Source organism: Dermochelys coriacea, chromosome 8 (genome assembly GCF_009764565.3).
Source record: "Dermochelys coriacea isolate rDerCor1 chromosome 8, rDerCor1.pri.v4, whole genome shotgun sequence".
Taxonomy (NCBI): Eukaryota; Metazoa; Chordata; order Testudines; family Dermochelyidae; genus Dermochelys; species Dermochelys coriacea.
Window position 1 is genome coordinate 106,849,230 of NC_050075.1, and position 18,906 is coordinate 106,868,135.

Below are 18,906 nucleotides of genomic sequence, written 5' to 3' on the forward strand. Positions count from 1 at the left end.
ACGGTAGCTGCTGGGCCGTCATCTAAAAGAAAAATAAAAACCCGGGGTCCAAGGCTGGCATGCTAGAGTGGTGCGCTCAGTAACTGCAATCACATTTACAGAAAGAAAAGGAGTACTTGTGGCACCTTAGAGACTAACAAATTTATTAGAGCATAAGCTTTCGTGAGCTACAGCTCACTTCATCGGATGCATTTGGTGGAAAAAACAGAGGAGAGATTTATATACACACACAGAGAACATGAAACAATGGGTTTATCATACACACTGTAAGGAGAGTGATCACTTAAGATAAGCCATCACCAGCAGCAGGGGGGGGAAAGGAGGAAAACCTTTCATGGTGACAAGCAAGGTAGGCTAATTTCAGCAGTTAACAAGAATATCAGAGGAACAGTGGGGAGTAGGGTGGGAGGGAGAAATACCATGGGGAAATAGTTTTACTTTGTGTAATGACTCATCCATTCCCAGTCTCTATTCAAGCCTAAGTTAATTGTATCCAGTTTGCAAATTAATTCCAATTCAGCAGTCTCTCGTTGGAGTCTGTTTTTGAAGCTTTTTTGTTGAAGTATAGCCACTCTTAGGTCTGTGATCGAGTGACCAGAGAGATTGAAGTGTTCTCCAACTGGTTTTTGAATGTTATAATTCTTGACGTCCGATTTGTTTCCATTCATTCTTTTACGTAGAGACTGTCCAGTTTGGCCAATGTACATGGCAGAGGGGCATTGCTGGCACATGATGGTATATATCACATTGGTAGATGTGCAGGTGAACGAGCCTCTGATAGTGTGGCTGATGTGATTAGGCCCTATGATGGTATCCCCTGAATAGATATGTGGACAGAGTTGGCAACAAGCTTTGTTGCAAGGATAGGTTCCTGGGTTAGTGGTTCTGTTGTGTGGTGTGTGGTTGCTGGTGAGTATTTGCTTCAGATTGGGGGGCTGTCTGTAAGCAAGGACTGGTCTGTCTCCCAAGATCTGTGAGAGTGATGGGTCGTCCTTCAGGATAGGTTGTAGATCCTTGATGATGTGTTGGAGAGGTTTTATTTGGGGGCTGAAGGTGATGGCTAGTGGCGTTCTGTTGTTTTCTTTGTTGGGGCTGTCCTGTAGTAGGTGACTTCTGGGTACTCTTCTGGCTCTGTCAATCTGTTTCTTCACTTCAGCAGGTGGGTATTGTAGTTGTAGGAATGCATGATAGAGATCTTGTAGGTGTTTGTCTCTGTCTGAGGGGTTGGAGCAAATGCGGTTATATCGTAGCGCTTGGCTGTAGACAATGGATCGAGTGGTATGATCTGGATGAAAGCTAGAGGCATGTAGGTAGGAATAGCGGTCAGTAGGTTTCTGATATAGGGTGGTGTTTATGTGACCATCGCTTATTAGCACCGTAGTGTCCAGGAAGTGGATCTCTTGTGTGGACTGGTCCAGGCTGAGGTTGATGGTGGGATGGAAATTGTTGAAATCATGGTGGAATTCCTCAAGAGCTTCTTTTCCATGGGTCCAGATGATGAAGATGTCATCAATGTAGCGCAAGTAGAGTAGGGGCATTAGGGGACGAGAGCTGAGGAAGCGTTGTTCTAAGTCAGCCATAAAAATGTTGGCATACTGTGGGGCCATGCGGGTACCCATCGCAGTGCCGCTGTTTTGAAGGTATACGTTGTCACCAAATGTGAAATAGTTATGGGTCAGGACAAAGTCACAAAGTTCAGCCACCAGGTTAGCCGTGACAGTATCGGGGATTTACAGACATTTCACATTTACAGACTGGCTGGTCAACGCTGCAAGTGGCCATTTAGTTGTCGATGTCGCCATTTGCATACATGCATATCGGTATACCATTCTGCACGGATCTTTGCACGCTGAGTTGGGCCTGCTGTTTAAAAGGTAGCCCTTGCTGTCTAAGAAGAAAATGACGCAAAATGCAGTATAGGATACAGAGTGTCACAGAGCCCTGAATTCACTTGGGCACCCGTCACCTTTCAGTGGCTTTTCTTTGTTTAAGTGCCTGGTAAAGGCTGCTGTTTTTATCACATCGATGAGGTGTGGGCTTGACACGTCCAGCACTCAACTGACATCTACAACTTGTTATTGGTATTGCTTGGTTTTCAGTTTCACATCCATTTCCCCTGATATTAAGATTAAATAAAATGCACACAACTCTGGAGAAGGCTCCATTTCACAATCGCGTCTTGGTGAAGCTGCTGGTCCTTCTCTGCTCGCGCTCTGGTTAGTGAGATCTTGAGAAACAGGGACTGAAGTTGCAGCACAAGCTCTGCAGGGACGACAAATCTGCTCTCATCTAGACAAAATCATTGCTCACTTGCCCGTGTGTCAACAGAGAGGTCTTTATCAGGGCCATGCCTAGGGTTGACGTGGACACCTTTCCCTTATGTGTATTGCTGTGGGGTTTAATTTCCATGTAATTTTGTATTTAAATTTTTACAGGAGACCAGCACAAAGAAGGCGTCAGGGGTGTTGGCTGGTCATTTCTGATCTGTTCTCCTCTCTTGGCTCTTCCATGCCTTACTACTGTATTGAGTCAGGCCTTGATCCTACTGCTTCTGGTATTACTAGGGAGGGGTGCCCATGTACAAGGCCAGTCATTCTGTCTCTTTCATTGTGCATGTAACTGCTTTTCTAGCAGGGGTGTACAGCCTAGGTTAGCTTCTGTATTGAATAGGCTACCTTCTAGGTTTGCTAGTCAGAAGCTGTATTTTGGGGATGGAGGGCAGGGCTGTGGTCTCTTTTTTGGGGTTGCTGATTTTTCTCCAAGGCCCCAAACAGCTGTTCAGTGTCCCACACGCTCCCATTGATTCCCGCAGCTGTTTAGCGTCCCACACGCTCCCAGCTTCCCGCAGCTTCCATTGGCTGGGAATGGCGAACCGCGGCCACTGGGAGCAGCGGGGGGCTGTGCCTGTGGACGGTCAACGTCAGCAAAATGTCTTGTGGCCCGCAATCAGATTACACCAGGGATCGGTAACCTTTCAGAAGTGGTGTTCCGAGTCTTCATTTATTCACTGTAATTTGAGGTTTCGTGTGCCAGTAATACATTTTAACGTTTTTAGGGGTCTCTTTCTATAAGTCTTTAATATATAACTAGAGTATTGTTGTATGTAAAGTAAATAAAGTTTTTAAAATGTTTAAGAAGCTTCATTTAAAATTAAATTAAAATGCAAAGCCTCCCGGACCGGTGGCCAGGACCCAGGCAGTGTGAGTGCCACTGAAAATCAGCACAAGTGCCATAGATTGGCTACCCCTGGATTACACTGATGAGCTGCAGGTTGCTCACCACTGGTTTAGATAATGGCATAGAGAATACACTTATAAAGTTTGTAGATGATACCAACCTGGGAGGGGCTGCAAGTGCTTTGGAGGATAGGATTAAAATTCAAAATGATCTGGACAAACTGGAGAAATGGTCTGAAGTAAAGAGGATGAAATTCAATAAGGACAAATGCAAAGTACTCCACTTAGGAAGGAACAATCAGTTGCACACACACAAAATGGGAAATGACTGCCAAGAAAGGAGTACTGCGGAAAGGGATCTAGGGATCATAGTGGACCACCAGCTAAATATGAGTCAACAGTGTAACACTGTTGCAAAAAAAAGGTGAACAGCATTCTGGGATGTATTAGCAGGAATGTTGTAAGCAAGACAGGAGAAGTAATTCTTCCACTCTACTCTGTGCTGATTAGGCCTCAACTGGAGTATTGTGTCCAATTTAGGGCGCCACATTTCAGGAAGGACGTGGACAAATTGGACAGTGTCCGGAGAAGAGCAACAAAAATGAAGGTCTAGAAAACATGACCTATGAGGGAAGATTGAAAAAATGGGGTTTGTTTAGTCTGGAAAAGAGAAGATTGAGAGGAGACATAACAGTTTTCAAGTATGTAAAAGGATGTTACAAGGAGGAGGAAGAAAAATAATTTTTCTTAACCTCTGAGGATAGGACAAGAAGCAATGGGCTTAAATTGCAGCAAGGGAGGTTTAGGTGGGACATTAGGAAAAACTTCTTAACTGTCATTGTGGTTAAGCATTGGAATAAATTGTGAAGGGAAGGTGTGAAATCACCATCATTGGAGACTTTTAAGAGCAGGTTAGACAAACACCTTCCAGGAATGGTCTAGATAATAGTCCTGCCTTGAGTGCAGGGGACTGATTACATGACCTCTTGAGGTCCCTTCCAGTCCTATGATTCTATCTTTGGCATCTAGGGTTGGGTGAAGTCCCTGTTTATCCTCTTTCTGGCTCATGTGCATCGTACGTAGGATAGAGTGACTTTGGACACAGCGGTCTCGATGACGTGCACCCTACCTCAGGTCTGCCATGGGCTTGCCATCAGCTCATTGACCTGATTCCACAGGGTCGCTCCCTCCTCACATTAAAAAATGCAGAAGTCTTTGGAAGTAGTTCAACTAAAACCCCCTGAACAGAGCGGGATGAACGGTGTCTCCCCCCAGCAGGGGTATGGGAGCTGGCCAGCCAGAGGTGCTGTGTAGCATGCTGGAGCTTGGAAACTTAACTCTCCGTTTGTGACCTGTCATTTCCAGCCAGTTGGAAAGGAAGACCCCTACAAGGGTGCCGTGAGTGGAACGAGTGGTTCGGTACTCTCTTCTGGTTTTTTTTAAGCTGTTATGTTAAGAATTTGATCTCTAAGCTTCTCCAAAGCAAAATGGAAAATGCATTTCATGTTTCCAAGCTCATGGAAACGGAGTCTGCCTTCAACCTATTAGTGAATAGCACATTACTCTGCTCTGGCGCTGATTGGGCACAGCCAGGTGTAGCATCACATCTGATTAGCAGCATGCCAGTGAATGGGGCTTGAGTGAGAACTCACTGCCAGCTCGGGCTTGTCTCACTTCCCATTACTTTTATCCATCACCTCAAATGCCAGATCTCCCTCCTGAACTAATTAAGTTTGCATGTGTATAGACACATTGCCAAATGGGGTTTAGCAAAGCAGAACTGAGCTAGATCTCTTTTTAAACAGGAAAGGCAGAGAACGGCAACAGGACCATATGGACAAAAAGATGCAGCTTCTGGGATGCAGCATGTCCAGGAAACATTCCAAAGACTAGCCTGGGCGTGCCATGCGGGATGCGCAGTGTGCTCCGGGAAGGGCTGCCCAATGCGCTGTATAAATAACTGGCACTTCTCCAGGTGTGGAAAGGTGGTGGCTACTTGTCCACATATCAGTGGGGTGAAGGGCTTGATGTTTGAGTGTACTACAGAGATAATTTGGCAGCATTAACTGGTACTAAAGTTCTCTTGCATTCCAGAGGAACACCAGTAAAACTAGGTCAGATGCGTTCGAAAGAACACGATCAGCACTGCACAATGAAGGGGCGTGTGTTTGAGGCTATGCCTGACATTTTCAGGCTGTCTTCATGTTGGGGGAAATGGTAAAATACCTGCTTTTGGTGCATAGCCCTTTGACCACTTGTCTTCCTCTAGGATCTCTGATCCTCAATAGCCCAAAAGTGGCTTCTCACATCCTCCTGCTTAAGGATCACTTCAACTCTCCGCTGAAATGTACCCTCTCTGGAGTGAAGCATGGCAGCTATTCTGTGCTAGCAGACCTGCATATGAGGGGGCATGAACTTGAATAACGTGTCATTGAAACTCCAAGGGGAGTTGGTGACATGTGGAACTTGGCCAGGAAACCAGGACTAACTCCACACGTTCTTGTGAAAACCGAGTCTCTAATAACCACAGAGGGTCAGGTCCTCTTCGTCTTCCTTAGCACCTCCGATAGCCTAGTGCCCCTAGCAATATGCCTGTCTCCTTCAGGAGAAGAATGCCACCTACTGAGTCATTAACTCCATTTCTTGCAGCATCGCTTCCTTGCTTATGAAATCTGCAGAGGTCCTAGCCAGAGGCTGGCCTGGTTTCCAACCCTGCTTCTCCTTTTATCAGGCTTCCTGTTTTAATAATAAGTTCCACTTCTACAGCACTTTTCATCTGCGATTCTCAAGTGCAAACACCTTGAGACCATCTCTGCCCAACAGGGGCAAGCTCCAGCCTTTTTACCCAGCTTTCTCCTGCTGTGCAGTGTTCTCTTTTTCCGTTCAATCATGGTTCAATCATGCTCAACGGGAACGGGTAAGCAGCAGGAGTGTTCAGAGCTGCCCCATGGAAGAATCGTTAAGGAGCAAGATTGTGCTTCACCCCTCCGTGGGCTGGAGGAGATCTGAGGCGTTACTGGGTTTGGGCTGTCCTGTCTGTTTCGGGTATTTCCAGTGCACCTGTCATTAGGGTCAGAGGATGATGGAGGAGAGGGAGTGCTAAGGAAGATGGATGCCCATAGTCTGTTTCTCTTTGGCTGGGTTCATACTGCAGGAGCTATCACACCAGTTGTGCACTGCATTCCTCCCTGTCCCAGAGTACAGGTACTGTGGGGTGGTGGGCAAACAAACAGGCTGAATTGTGGTGACTGTGGGTAGAAATGGGCAAGGCCAATGCTTCAGTGCTAGGGATGGGGACCGGGTGGGTGGGATGGGTAAACAAGTAAGGTAGAAAAAGTCAGAAGTAGGCTGTGGATAACCTGCCAAACCCAATGGAGAGCCTTGATGCAGGAGGAATTCCTGTGTATTAAGGCAGCACCCTATGAATGGCTAGAGAAACCCCGGTCTGTGGCAGGGGAGGTGGAAGTCCTGCTGCTTGGGGCTTTGATATCTGTATTTGGCGTGGATCCTCCAGGTGACATGAGATCGTTTGGCTTCAGTGATTGTTTTTCTTGTGGAGTGGAGCTTGTTTGGAATACCCCAGATCTCAAGGGTTTTCTGTTCAGTCTGCCTCCTCCAGCCAGGCATGTGAATCACAAGAACCTAGATGTGGGGGAAAGTCAAGCAGCTTCTGTGGTGGGCTGTGGAGGTTTTCCAAAGCTGGTAAGAATGCCCAGCCCTGCCACAACCATCTGGGATGGGCTGTAAACCATCAGAGCATGTGGCAGAATAGTAGAGGCTTCTTACTTTTCCTAGGTGGATTAAATCTCTAACAGAGACAGAGTGCCAAGCTCGAAAGGGGGCTGGAAAATGAGAAGCTGATCCTGTCTTTGTATTTGGATCGACTGCTGATGAGCACAAACCAGGCTGGAGAGGGAGAGATGGCTGTTCTCTTCCCACCTCTCCCCTTCCCTCTTGTTAAGATGCAATTTCTTTAATGAGGAAAACCTCTTGAGTGGGAACATCACCTTTCTGAAGGCTTGTCCTGACAAGGCAATTCAAGCCGACAGTCACATATCAGCTTCAACAAATACAAGTCACTCATTATAAAACCTCTTCCACCCCCCACCCCGAAAAAAACCCTCTCTGTCCCCAGACAAGGAAATGAATCATCCTCCTTCTCTTGAATACATCATGACAGTAGTGGTTCTAATGAGAGAGGGCCATTCATTCTGGGTGTAAAGTTCCCTGTGTCGGCACAGAAATGTTATTAATTAAAGAAGCTACCTGAAGCAAAAGATGAAAGGGGCACCAGACCTGCCAAGCTAAAACACACAAGTGAGGATAGAGCCTCGTTAGGCACACAGGTCCTCACGCCTGTGTGCGCTCAACAAGAGAATTCCTTTAGCCTATTGCAAGGAGTGACTTTAAGAGATGAAAAGCTGCAGGGCCACGCTCAGACCTGGTATAAGCAGGCTCAGTCCTTGGCCCAGGTTCAGCAGTGTTGCACCTGAGATATAACTTGCACCAGTGATTAAGTGATAAAACTTACACTGAAGTAGCATTTGATGACACATGTAACATACACCTTGAGGGGCCAAAAAGGGGGAGCAGCTTATGGATGTGTTGGGATTTCAGTGGAAATAGAGGATGCTTGACACTTAGCTGAATTGAACTCTTGTTTTGTAAACTCTTTAGGGCAGGGGATTTGGGTTAGCATGTTTTCCTTCTTTTAAAACGCTATCTTATCTGTCTGCATATATGACCCCATCACCTCCCAAGCCTTCATGGATTTATCCTTTAACACCCGTCTGGCCTAGAGAAATATTATCGCCCTTTCATAACGAGGGAAGTGAGACACAGTGAGATTAAGTGCCATGCCCAAGGTCATTCACACAGTCTGAGGCAGAGCTGGGAATTGAACCCACTCTTCTGAGTCCCAGTCCAGTGCCTTAACCAGAAGACCATCCGTCTAACCCTGCGCATGGTTACAGGATTACATAAAAATGAGTGCCATCAGATCCATGAACGTACCAGGAATATCAGTGGCAGAGGTGTTGCTAACTGTATGTACTCCAAAGCAAAGATGCTATTGTAATGCTTTCTGTGGCATATCCAAGGATTTCTTCACTGAAAACGACTTGTGCAGAAGTTTTTTATTTTGTTACGTCTGTGGTAAAAGGCAAATGCTTTCTTTCTAATATAACGATAAAACATAGTGAAGTGGCTTGAAATGTTTATAGCCCTTGGTGCACATTAGTGAACTCTTAGCAGGGAATTATACTATTGCTTTATTTATTTTACTGTTTTAATTCTTCTTTTGCGAGTTATGCTGGCAAGTCAGCTGCACGTTAAGAGCAAATCAGGCCTCGTTAGAATGACAGAGGCCTACTCAGCGGGCTCAAGGGAGAAATGCTTTTGCTCTTTCAAATCTGGAACCTTAGTGTTTCCATGGGTTGGCAATTCCTAGCCTTTCACTTCTAGAGGCTTGGGTTAAAATCCATGTTTGGTCATGAGTGAAAGTGAATTGATAAAGTTAGTATGCCCCTTATGGATGCTCTTCTCTATGACAGTACCGGGATGGGCCAGGCAGTCTTTGCTTGGGGGAGTGGTTTTGTAGGCCACGATTCAGCTGCATTGACAGGACCATGCATGGGAACTTGGCAGAAAACCTTCCTGCTTTCTCGGCCTCTAGCCATGTTTCAGTCTGAGCTCAGAAAGGGCCTGGCACTGGGATAGCTGGGGGTGTGGCAGGGCAGAGGTGAGGGGCATCAGAGCTGTGTGTTGGGAGCCCAAGACTGGACTTGTAATGGGGGGAGGGGGGAGAGCCTGCAGATTGGGAATAGAGCAACATCCGCAGAGATTGAGGTGCATTGGCAGGGCTAAGTAGGAAAAGCTCGTAAAGGCGTCTTCCCACATGCTCGGTTCTAGCAATTGCGGTGACTCCCTCACTGTTAATTCACCAGCAGCACTGACTAAACTCACTGAACTGACCACCACAGAGTTGGTGTATTTTAAAAACAAAATGAACTGAAGTAACTTTTGTGAAATAAGTTCTGTATTTTCCCTTTTAAGATTCCCCCCCCCTCGTATTTATTTCAGATGTCTCGCAGTCTTGGCCCTCATTATCCCTTCACAGGGACTGCCTCTGGTGGCCATCTTCTGTTTCTAGTTCTGTTTGACATCTGATGGTTCCATGAGGAGTCCTGTGACATGCCTGGTTTCTCTGAGATGTGTAACTTTTCCTGAATTCCTTTTGGGGAAAGGCTTTTAATGAAATCGTTTCTGTAGGAGTTACCCTGCCCAGGACTGTAAACGCCAGCGTTGCTAGTCTTCAGCATGCACAGGGTAAGAGCCCTGTTCCTGGTTCTGATGTCGTTGGAGAGGTGCTGGTTGAAAACATAGTGAACTTTCACACAAATCCAACTCAAGAGGGTGTGAATGCTGCTGTTTCGAAATCAGGAACATAGAGTGAGGAGCCAGAAAAGTGGCGATGATATTGTAGGCAATAGAGAAACGCTGGAGAAATGGTCTAACGTGGGGAGGGGTGAGAGAGAATACTGTTGATATCTGGGAATGAAGCGGAGAACCACCACTGGAATGAGGTGCGGTGGATTCTACACCACTGGGTGTCTTTACATAGAGACTGGTGGCCTTGCAGAAAGAGATGCTCTAGTTCAACTGCTAATTATTGGACTCGAAGCCTTCACTTGTGTAATAAGGAAGAACCATTCCCTCCACTGCAGGAATCCCTGGGTGAAATTCTGTGGCCCTTGCCATGCAGAAAGACTCACTCAATGGTCCCTTCTGGCTTTAAAGTCTATGAATCTGTGATATGGTGGAACGGTAAAAAGCAGATTAATGTGAGAGGGAGAGGAGGACTGGCATGCTCCTGTGGTCCTGGATCCCTGTTCCTAAAGGGGCACCCCTTCCACCTGCATTTCTTCCGCACAGTGTCCCCTTCTTCCCCCCTCCCAGGCAATCTGAAAGACTGGTATCATGAAGACCACAGGCACTGAATGCCTGTAGGGGCTTGGGCAGTTTTGTCCATTGGAGTGTGTGTGAAAGCTACAGTAGTGCATGATTGTGAGGCGCATGCGACTGTGAGGAATCCGATTGTCTGGCTTTGGACAGCCACATCGCCTCAGGCTGCTTTAATGCGTCAACTTTGTACTCTGGGAGCCCCAGCTCTCTCTCTCCAAGCCTAAGCAAAGCCGTTGTGTATCGGCACTGCCTTCCCAATGGCTTGGCTGGACATCGCTTCTCTGGGTGGGGAGCCTCCAGAAAGTAAAATGCTTCCAACTGGGCAGTGCTGCGCTCCCATTTCACTGACTCCACTCTCACCATGAGGTTGTTGAGGTCTAATATAACTTGCAACTCGTAAACTTGCTTGACGGTATTTTCTCTTTGTCGTCACTGCTGTTGGGGGCTATTTCTCCAGACGGGTTCAGCGCTCTCAAGTCCTTTTCCTCTTCAGGCTCCTTGATGGCAAAGACTGATTGAGTCACCTTGAGTCTCATCTCAATGTTTTCCTTACCGGGCATTCTCTAGTGCCTTGCCCTGCAGCGTCCCACCATTTCCTGAGGAGCAGGGGCGTGGGCTCCGGAGTCCTAGCCCTGAGGGAACTGGAACTCAGTGCTAGCCTTCAGAGTAACTAGCATGATCCATTCTGACTGGTAGTCCCTATTCCACGGGCATGGCCGGGGCACTTGCTTCTTGCGGTGCTGAGCCGAGCTCTCCAAAGCCAGAACCTTATGTTCTGGGATCATCCGGCATAGACTTGAAAAGACAGATTGAGACACCTAGAGCAAACGGAGGAACGAGAAGTGAGATGGGAGAGAATGGAGGAGGAAAGGAAGAGGGATACGGAACAGCAACCTGGTGTGTGGGGGAAAGCTCGCCTAGCTCTAGTTAGCATTATCGGCGTCTCTTTGGACACTAACATTCCTCTGGCCTTTGGCTTTCTCCTCCCTTCTCTTCACAGCTCCCTCGTTCCTAGGTGCGCATTTCCTTCCCTTTTCCAGATTCCCCCAGGCAGTCTCCACCTTTGCTGCATTGACTCCACTGTCTGCATGCCAGGCCATAGAGTCTGCTGAGGCAGTACTGGGGTTGGTCTGTAAATTTGCCAATAGGAGGTCCTTAGGCAAAGGGTGAACATGACTTCTCCTTCACATGGATGTCCTCTTCAGTCTGCACGCTGTGGGGCTGGGGTGAAGCTGCCATGGTCTCTCCTCTGTGGTAGTGTGCTGTACTCCCAGCTCTGAAGAGAGCGGTTACATTTTATGGACCATTTAGCTTCCCAGTGGTGATCCTAATTCTTCACAGCATATATGTGCCATTTCTTGGTTATTAAAAAGACCCCTGAAAGGGAGCTGCCCTCTGAGCTAGTGCTCTTCTATGCAGTTAATTATGGGAGGGTTTTGCTTATATCATGAGGTTTAATATCTCCAAACTCTCTCTGTGCTAGGAAGATGAATTAACACCCAGCTCTCCTTGCTGCTACAGAGAATGACCCTTGTGCTTTGTCTCTGAGCAGAGCAGGAGGAAGACTGTTCCTCTCCGGTGTAACACAAACCTTGAATTGCTCAAAAGCAAATCCACTAGCTTTCTGTATGGAGAGCAAGGAAACTCTAAAGGCTAGCTGGCCAGGTGTCTCTTTCATCTAGCTACACTTGTATTGTGTGACACATCAGGTGCCAAAATAGCTTCTGTTCCTTAGGGGCCTGAGCAGGCTCCACGGTTACTGGGAAAGGCTGATTACCTTTGATTGACAAGTTAGCCGAAGGAAGGATCACAACTGTTATATAGCAGGTACGAGATGGATGGAGGCGGTTAAGGGAGGTTCTCAGCATGTCCGTGTGATGTGTGCATGGTAGCAGGGGAAACAAATCATTAGGCTGTATATTTCAGGTGTGGGGAAGCTGCCAAGGTCCCCTGGCATTGTAAAATGCCAGGCGGAATGCAGCGGTGTGATCTAGCTGGTGAGGCCAGGCTGAAGAAATGCACAGCACTGGGTTGGCGTGAATGGATCAGTGCATGCGCGTGCACTCAGGTTGCGTGGGATTTCATCGCAGGGTTATTGTGCTTACAGAGAACAGTCTCACGGCATGACCACATTAAAAGAAATTAGAGCTTAAGAGGAGAGTGTGACGTCATCAATAGCTAAAGTTCCCTGTGGTGGCTGAGGGCCAGAAGCACATGAAGTGTTCAAGGAGATCTAACCTTGTCAGGGTGGGTTTGCGTAAGGGGGGAATTCCCATCTCTGTGGCCAGGTCGTCAGACGACTCTGACTTGCGACTTCCGAGATGTTCCCTTAGAACCCGGTAAGGGCTCTGTTATAGAACCCAGAGGAGCAGAGAGTCTCCGGGTGTCTGACAGTCCCTTTTCGCTGCTGATACTCTCTCGCAGGCAGCCTTGGGCTGCCTGTCTCTTTGTTAAGAGAGTGACAGCGGTGTGACACTGTGAAAATAATTACTAACAAATCACAGTGCTGACTGCAAACAGCTCGCCGTCTTCAGAGGCCCGTCAGGAAGCATTAGATCAGGAGTGCAAGAGCTGCACAGCGGCTTGGGTGCTTGCGCTCAATGCGGGGCTCGGGAAAGAGTTCTCAGACCTTTCCCCCACCGCCCCTTCCCTCTCTCTCTCTCTTCCTGTCCATCTCGTCTCCCTTGCCCATGGAGGGGTAAGCCTGCTAATTGCACAGTCAGCTTGGGAGAGGCTAGGGCAGTTCAACCAGACTCGCGGGCTCAGTGACTCAGCACAGTGCAATGGGAGGCTGTTGGCGGGAAGCTCAGGCTGAGGTGTGCTGAAACTATTGAGCTTTGCTCCTCGCTCTGCCTGGTGCCCAGAATACAAACGCCCTGTTGTCCTGTATGGAGTGGCTGGGTTGGCTCTGCAAGAGCCCCCCGTGCAGCTGGGGCCGTGTCAAGCTACACTCCAAGGACTGCGTCTCTTCCTGTGTCCCCTCCCCCTGATGCTCCCAATAACACGGGGCAATGATTCTTATGGCCATGCATTTGTGTGCCCCTTTGATGGTCCGGTAACCAGGCCAGACCCCTACCCTGATGAGTTTACAATCTAGGAGAGAGAACATACAGGAGGGAGCGTGTGCATACGCGCCAGCTCTAGTCAGTGACTGAGTACGTTTGGCAATGTGCTGTGGAGACTCCAGGAGTGGACGGGGTGTGTTTGAATTCTACTGTGCTATCCCCTGGTGATGCAAGGCTTATAAAATGAGAGCTGAGAGCAGAGGGGGATGGTTAGCAGGGGAAGAAGAGTGGAAGGTCTGAGGGAGAAGGTTGTAGGAGACCAGGATTTGGGGCTGGTTTCTGACTTCGTGGCCCAGGAGTGCTGCAGAGGCTTTGCACGGTTCCACAGTGATCTGAAAGGTGGGAAAGGAAACAGAGGAAAAGGCAGGGCCCTGGCAGACCCCTGCAGAAGGAGGGCAGGGGAGCAAGCAGCTTCTCTTGAAGCTTCTTCTCTTGAAGCCTTCTCTTGAAGGCAGCATTGCAGGTGGTTGGCAGGAGGGGGCAGAAGCTCAGGATGGGGAGTGTCTCAGACACCAAGGGGATGGTGACTCTCACACAGAGTGGCTGAGAGGGATCAGGATGGAGGCCTGTAGGTTTAGCCACCATTGGGTACCTCTGAGGTCCATCTCAGGGGTGGAGTGGATGAAACTGGGCTGGAGGGGTTCCTGGAGGGCTTTAGAGGAGAGGAAGCTAAGTTGTTCGGTGAAGGGTCCCCTTGTGCTGGGAGGTGAAGGACCAGTCTGCACGCCGAGATTTCGCTGGCATAGCTATGTCTGTGTAGGGCGTGCAGAGGTGTGGTTTGTGAAATGTGCCTAGTGTAGATGTGCTCACACCGATAAAACTGCACTTTTGCCAATGTAACTTTATTTGTTTGGGTGTGGGGGTGGAGGGGATCGAGAATGAGCTGTACCACTGAAAGCACAGGTTGCTGGTATAAAGCTGCATCCACATGAGGAGTGCTGGTACAGCACACTGGTGTGTAATACTCCCAGTGTAGACCTGGCCACCGGGAAGGGCCGAGAGAGCTGCTGCTGAAGCAGTGCAGCATCTCTCTTTGTCTCACCTGGTAGTACTGGAGATCCAGCAGCATCTGACATGCACGCTTGGGCAGTCTTTGAAGAAGAGGGGAGTCCCACAAAAGCCTTCCTGTTGCCTAAATGGGTAGCTTTCCTCTAGCGCTGGCTGCTCCTCCTCCCCCTTGTCCTCAGTGGCACTTCTGCACTGGTTAAAGAGCTGATTACACCAACAGGTGATTGTGTGCTAATAACGAATGCAGGAGAGGGGTGCATAGTGACAGGGAAAGCAGGGAGTGCTTTCGATCCCTGGCCTCTTGGCTGCAGCAGCCTGCTCCAGCAAGCAGTCCTCACCCCCATTCTATCTCATTTACCCGAGTGATTTTTCTGATTGTCAAATCTGTAAATAATGTTGCTGGCGTGTCTAGCTAGATGCAGAATGTGATGGTGGAGGGGGAGGGACAGCGCTTGGAAAGGCCTCGCTCACCAACTCATACAATATTTATACAGGGCTGGGAGTCAGCTGCGGTGACCTCTGAGGTCACACAGTTAAACAGCTTCTGCACCCCCTTGCATTCTAATTGCCGCACTTGTCCTTTGCTCTGGAGAATTTGCCTGCTCTGTGTCTGGTGAAGCACATGCTAATGGCAGCCTGTTCCTGAGGTGGAGGAGCATTCTTTCTCTGCAATGAAAGCCAAACTTGTTTATGCTCACGCAGATCTAAATCGGGGCTTAGCGCTTCCCTGGAAAATCAGATTCAGACCTTGTTATCGGGGGGGGGGGGCAGGCTTCTCTGAACACAGCAGGCTTGGGAGAATGCTGGTGTGGTAACCATGCCGAGAGCTTGCTTAGGTATCATGTTCTGCTTTGCCTTGGGGATGTGTGAGTTTCTGTGTTTGTGCCTTCACACAGGAGAGAGTTTCCTTCTGCTGGATTTCTTTTCTTTCCCTCATGTTGCTCCAGCTGATATCAGGGAGGGGGCACAGACAATGGTCAGGAGGAGAAAGCTTGGGTTGGCAGTGGAGATGAGCTTGCTGTGCATTTTGGTGCTGGAGGGGCAAGGACATCAGAAGAGGGTCTTTGTCTCTTGGGTTCAAACCACGGGACTGCCCTGCAAACGGATGCAAAAGAAGAAACTCTTCTGTGGTAGATAAATAACATGTTGCTGTGAGGAGAGGAGGGCAGGTGCATGCACCAGGCAGGGGAACTCTGTGTTTAAGGGGCAGAAATTTCCCCATCCCTTCAGTGAGCAGCTGGGAATCTGTTGAGCAGTCCACTGGTGAGTGGTAGTCCCCATTGATGCCCTCCCTAGAGGAGAGATTCTTTCCAATTGACATTGAGATCCACAGGCTGAGCAGCATGAGGAAGCCCAAAGAGACTGTGCAGTCCACCTGCCTTAATTGGAAGAGCTGTCATGAATTTTCTGATGTCGCTTTTCCTGTGGGGCTCCTTGTGCGCCTTGGGGACTCCGTGTTAAGTGTCTGCCGAGGGAGAGCTGTAAAAGTTCAATATGAACCATTCAGCCCCAGGCCCGCATGCAGCAGGGCTGCAAAGCTCCGGACCCTATCGTCAGAAACATAAAGCACTGCAGGAAAGTCTGCTGGTCCAGTGACCCAGCTGGCTGCCCACATTCCTTAACTTCTGTGTTGAGTTTAGAGGCCCCCTTCGTGGCATAAAACTGGTTGCTTTTAGATTGGGGGGCTAATGGTACTTACACTATATTATTAGAGCCACCACCAAAATTGGGCCCAGTTGTTTTAAGCACCCCGACTCCCACTCTGAGTCCCAAAGAGATTATAGGCTACAAGACTGGCAAAGGGTGGGAAGGAAAAGAGAGACAGAGAAAGAAGGGAAATGACTTGCTGACAGTCACCCAGAAGGTGCACCCTGTGCGCCTTTCTTCGGAGATTTCCGGTGGCAGTACCCGTTTGGCCTGTGTATGGGCCGCAGTCATCTATGTGCCCCCTAATGAGGAAATACAGAGCTGTGTGGGCAAACCGCCCTCAGTTCCTTCTCAGCTGCCCTTCCACCTGAGACAGGGCATCGAGTGTGCCCGCTTCACCTGAGGTGCAGCTTTCGCTTAGTTGTGTCTCTTGTTCACTCTTCTCTTTCCACTGTCCTAGGCTACCTAGGTCTTGTGATGAGTTTGGTCAGGGTTTGCTTGGCAGCTATCACAGCCTTTCCTTTGTCTGTGGAAGGTTTTTTCCTCACCCTACAATGTCAAGATTCCTCAGAGGCCTGGTGACTCTTTCCCCACAGATGAAAGAACCCTCCCTGACAAGGGACTTGAACTTTGTCCTTAGTGGTTTTACAAAACACCCCTTTGAGCCGTTGGCTACATGTTGTTTACGTCACCTATCCAGCAGAATGGTTTTCTTAGTGGCTATCACTTCTGCCCGGAAGGTTGGAGAACTGGGGACTTTAATGGCAGGTCCTCCATTTACAGTGTTTTTCAAGGAAAATGTTTTGTTACAATTACATCCTAAGTTTCTACATCCTGAGTTTCTTCAAGTGTCTTCGGAATTTCATATTAACTAAATCTCTCAGTTCCCAGTTTTTTCCTGAAGCCACATCAGACTAGAGAGGATGCTGCCTTGCATACCTGCCTGGACAGAACCAAACTGTTTAGAAAGTCTCCCAAACGGTTTGAATTGTGGACAGATCCAAAGGATCGACAATCTCCACCCAAAGATTCTCAAGGTGGATCATTGGGTGTTTTATCTCCTATTATGAGTCTATCAATATCCAACCTCCTCCTAAGTTGCTAGCCCATTCTGCAATGTCTCAGTCTACCTCTGGGGCATTGCTCAAAGATGTTCCAGGTGTTGAAATTTGCAGAGCTGGACTTCAGTACAAACTTTTCCCAAACACCGTGCTTTGGTTCATGCCTCTAGGTCAGATGCTGCCATTGGCGATGCTGTTCTGTCTTCAGTATTAGCAATGGCTCTCCCTATGGGGATGCTGTTCGGGAATCACCGGAAGTGGATCACCCATAGGGACACCACTTGAAGAAGGAGCGGTTACTCACCTTGTGCAGTAACTGGAGTTCTTCAAGGTGTGTGTCCCTATGGGTGCTCCATTTCCGTCCCTCCTTCCCCTCTGCTTCAGCATTTTCTCTTGTGAGTCTTAGTGGTAGAGAAGGAACTGAGGGCAGTTCACCCATGCAGCTCTATGCATCCCTGCCACGGGGCATGAGGATTCCTGGAGCGCATGTGTGGGCTGAATGGGCACTTGTACCAAAAATCCCTGGGTGCCTGAAGTGGAGCATCCATGGGGACACGCATCTAGAAGAGCTCCAGTTCCTTCTCCTTTGAAACCCCTGCATATTTCTTCATTGATTTGGAAGGGTGCAAAGCCTCTGCTGTCAATGGAGCAGGAACCTAGATCCATGGGAATGATATTGGTAAATGAAAACAAAAAGCCTTATTCTGATCTTGCTTCCACCAATACCTCATTGACTTCAAGTGGAGTTACTCCTGATTCATCCCAGTGTACCAGGAAGCAGAATTCGGCCCAGCATATAGAGCTATGAATCTTCTGAAGAGAACCTGCTGAGCGTTAGCACATAGATTCATTGTAGCATCGCATGAGCACGATTGTTGATAAACGTTCACCGCTTGGAGTCTGAATACCTGCTGTGTTGCAGCCCTACTTTTAATTTTGAGATGGCGTCTCGGCTCGACCCCAGACAGGGCGAATACCAACACAGGGCCGGATCCTGCCGAGTGCCTTCAACTCTCATTAGATTGAATGGCAGCTGAGGGCACTCGGAGTTTTTCAGGACTAGGCCGAAAGCTAATGAGCGTAATGGTGACTTCTAGAGCTGCTGCCTTGGATGCTGTAGCTGAATTGTTTTTCTTGTGCATGAATCACATTCGTTATCTCCTGGCACTAACTGCCTTATTCGTTTGCCTGGTGCTCGGAGTGTTAGACTGTCAGGTGCCTCCCAAACTCCTTTGTCCTTAGCAGAACTTGAGGGGGCAAGGGTATTGCCATAAAGGTGAGAGATGGCAACTACCTATGAAACTGTTAGATTCATGCAGGATGGCTCTATAAAAGGTGTCTTGTCCAGTGCAGTCTTTAAGAGTCCCAAGCATGGGAATTACAGCTTGTCCCTCAGGCCATTCTGGCAGAAATGTACCTTGCATATGCAGAAAAATTGCTTCCATAACAAGCTGTGCAGAGGAAAGGATGGTTCTGAACGTGAAGGTTCTAGAATAATTGCTTAGGTCTGGGCTTGTTGGCCTCATTACACTAATTCAGTTAAAGATTAAGGGAAAACAATAACACACTCCAGTGAGTGGGGTTGTATGGGAATAGCTTCCCTTCTCAGGCACAAGGCTTATGATCTTGTGCATCACCACACCTCCCAGGGCTGTGCAGATCCACTTGTGTCTCCGCACGCCTTGTTGTGTGCCCTTCCTTGCATGTTGCCTCTTGTCTCTTATTACTAATGGAGCATGGATGCCTTTTAGCTGCTGGTCAGCCCTCATTAATATCTGGAAGTGACAGGTTGACATTTGTAAGGAAGACTTTCAGTGACCTTCGTATTGTGCGTGTAATACCGGGTTCTGACTCCTTTACCCTGCTGGTGCCTCAGGAATGAGTTCCATCCCTCTTCAAAGGGGCAAATCACTCTTTAACTCCTTCATGGCTGCTAGAACATATGCGTCTGTCTGTCTCCCTAGCTGTTCCCTACAGAACGTCCAG

General features: G+C 48.4%; 1 protein-coding gene across 7 annotated transcripts in view; it reads left to right on the forward strand.

Moving 5' to 3' along the window:
• Positions 1 to 18,906, forward strand: part of ERI3 (ERI1 exoribonuclease family member 3) — a 238,125-nt gene that overhangs the window by 60,305 nt on the left and 158,914 nt on the right. The window lies entirely within an intron of this gene.